The sequence below is a fragment of the Etheostoma cragini genome, chromosome 14 (assembly GCF_013103735.1).
Source record: "Etheostoma cragini isolate CJK2018 chromosome 14, CSU_Ecrag_1.0, whole genome shotgun sequence".
In the NCBI taxonomy this organism is placed as follows: Eukaryota; Metazoa; Chordata; class Actinopteri; order Perciformes; family Percidae; genus Etheostoma; species Etheostoma cragini.
In genome coordinates this window covers 22501551-22504714 of record NC_048420.1, presented here as the reverse complement: position 1 = coordinate 22504714, position 3164 = coordinate 22501551, and the positions used below count along the sequence as shown (strand labels likewise).

Sequence of the window (3164 nt, the reverse complement as noted above, 5' to 3'; positions counted from 1 at the left end):
ACACACATATATTATACATATATATATGTATGTATGCATGTGTGAGCAGTCACACACCCAGGTGTCAGCCATCAGTCCTAATAACAAGTCACTCCCCAGATCCTAAGTGCCCTCACACCTGAATACTTTAGCAGTGATTTGAACAGTATTATTATTATTATTATTATGTGAACCCAAGGTAGGGTCTCAACTTCCTCCAAAAACCAATTACAAAAACCGTTTGGATGTATTCAAGTGTGTCTGTGCCCAAATTGAATATATGCAAAGTGAAATATTTTACTTAAAGGCCATAGCTGCTCAATTCAACATCAACCAGATGGAAGATTTGCAGTGATTTAGAGTCCTGTGTGTTAATTCGCTCATTCGGTAAGTTGCCCAGGTGGTAAGAGTCCCCCAATTCAATCTTCTTTAGGTGCATTTGACCACCTGTGCACGGACAAAAAAACTATAGTAGTATAATATTGCATATTTTCTCTACTGAGACATGCAAATTAAAATGCCGTTGTTGAATGTCTTCACAGGTGAGGTTCACACTGAATGCCAAGTGACAGACAATGGAGGCTACGAAGGAGTAGAGGTGGAAATTTAGGGGAGTGGTGCATTTATTCACTCTGCAGAGCGCTCGTTTTAAATACCATGTGATGTGATTTCTGCTGCAACATAATTTCCCCATTGGACAATAAACATGAACAAACGAATTGTACTATGTTTTTTTACACAGAACATGAAAAATCAATTTGCCTTGATCAGGGTTTTAGTTTGTCACAAATATGCATATGGATTTAATAATCTGTATCTTATTTCTCTGGAAAAACAATGATTTAAGAAATATCAGTGATACGTATCAACATTTATTGAATTCGTTGTGTATGTTGGCAGACATTACAGGCACATATTCATGTAAGCAGAGAACACAACCGGTTGTTCTCTCTTTTATCCCTTGGATTATGCGGGTGACGGGTGACGTCCTGGTAGATCTCGGGCACTTTGAGAACAGACAGCTGCAGCAGCTCTCCACTGTTGTCTTTGTACAGTGTGTTCCTATTTAAAGACAAATCCATAGACATCAAGACATAATATATTAGGTGTACATAGCTTTCTTTAACATCATTGTTATACCTTACCTCTTTTGATTTGGTTTTGTGGACATCAGACATTTTCTCTCCCGGGCCTGGTTGTGCACCCTTTATATTTAAGCAAGAAAACGATATGATAAGTGTATGTAACATGATGTTACATTCACATTATTATAACCGTACGTACACACTGCCACCGACTTGAGCTGCAAAAAAGCTCTGGCCGCCAAAACCAAGGACACTTGTCAAAACGTACGGAGAATCAATTTGACGCTTTGTCCTCTCTGACGTGGCGTGTTCTCTGTTCAACCGGGAGAAGCACATGCAGCCGCGGCCAATACACTGACACTAGAAACCTTTTATTAATTACATATATAATGACGGAAGATGTATTGTTAATTGGTCGCAGCAGGGTCAGTTAGCAGTTAGCTCGCCCGTAGCCCCTGAACCCCTGAGCCCCTGAATTGACGCTCAACATGCTCAAAATGCCCAAAACGCGACGCAGACAGATTTGCCGCTCCTTGCAGCTGAGAGAAGCTTCCATTGAAAATGAATGACTTCCGGTAACTTTAAAGGCTCAGGTCGGTGGCGGTGTGAATGTCCGGTCAGACTTAGCAACGTTCTTGGTTTGTGCCCCTGCTGCCTGCCCTCTGCACACAGGTAAGTACAGGGGGAACATATGGGATTTTAAGTTGGGAGTAATGTACTGACTGGTACAACACATGTGTGGCTTGTACAACACTGGTCCATGCACACAGCGCTACTTCACTGACACCTGGAAGAAGAGAAACTGAAACAAAATCCTTTTTTGTATTAATTTAAAAAAATAACCGCTATTTAGGGAGCAAATAAGAAAGCATGTCCTTTCTAGATTTGTTTTTTTTTATGGTGGTGAAATTCTACTTAACTTTTCAAACAAACTGATATGAATTCATCATTTTCAGACTAATGTTATATGAAGGCACGACGACTAACTTCTGATGAACAACACACAACATTGATGCAAAACCAACACAAACAATCCAGTTTCTTGTGTTCTTTCAGTTACAGTTTAGGTTTTAATACTGGCTCTAACGTGAAATTAGTCAAATCCCAGGAACATGGTTAACCAAAAAAGGACAACACACAAAGTTGGGTCATCACACATACACATAGTGTCTGTCATATATTGTTAGAGTTAAACAGTAAAGAAAATCTGTTTGTTTATGGACATCAAGCTAGGCTTTTTGCTAGCGCCATGTGCTAAGTGCTCAAGCTTTCTCTTGTTTCCTGATGAGTGCAGGTGAAAGTGTGTCAACCATTCGGGGGTGAATAAACTTGAACAGACGTCCTAGAATAAGGCGAACGCACCCTCTACGGGACAGGGATCCTTTCATCGGTCAAAACTACAGCTGGCAATCTATTGGTTGGAGAATTTAGATAGGGTTGTAACGCTCTCCGAACAAACAATCCAAGATTGCAGGAAAAATCCGAGAGCAGAAGATTTCCAATTGCACAAAAGCAGCCTGAGTGCTACAAGAACGTTTTGAGCACAAGCAAAGCGTTGACTATCTGAGTGTGAGAGCAAGGTTTTGAGCGAAATTATTACAAAATCTGAACACAGTCATGGCCAAATCATTTTCCTGCACACACATAAGGCTGAAAGTGTATCAGAGGACTGAAACATCAACAACAGACATCTTTAGACATCATTCCCTCTAAAATGAAGAGGTGTCTTTCAACATCCCTAGGGGAAACCCAGCATAGGAGAACGTTTAATCCACCCACACACAATAATTTTAACATGATAATTCCTTGAATGAATTTAAACAGATCACAACACTTTGTTTGAGATGTCAGTGTTAATCTTTCCTCAGCTCAAGACATCAATGTCCTTCCAGGCTCCGGGAGAGAACAACACCTTCATTTGACCGTGCACCTCTCCTGTTCAGTGTTTGATTTATAATCTCCTCTGCTTATCAGCCAGCTGCCACGACGTGAGGTCCTGCCATCCCCTCACCACGTCTCGCTGTGTATTATGTTCTGATAGCGTATAACTGATATGTCTCAGCTCCACTTGTACTTGGCAAGTGAAGTCTTTTTCTGATT

General features: G+C 40.7%; 1 long non-coding RNA gene across 2 annotated transcripts; it reads right to left on the bottom strand.

The window, feature by feature from the left end:
- Positions 1–820: 820 nt before the first annotated feature.
- Positions 821–1852, bottom strand: LOC117957245. 2 transcript variants are annotated; one of them, XR_004659453.1, is made up of 3 exons: positions 1696–1852; positions 1125–1184; positions 821–1041 (listed from the first exon to the last, which is right to left on the bottom strand). It is a non-coding gene; the product is annotated as an uncharacterized LOC117957245 (long non-coding RNA). The 2 variants fall into 2 exon arrangements; XR_004659452.1 differs by lacking the exon at positions 1696–1852 and having other exon boundaries at positions 1125–1246.
- Positions 1853–3164: the final 1312 nt, after the last annotated feature.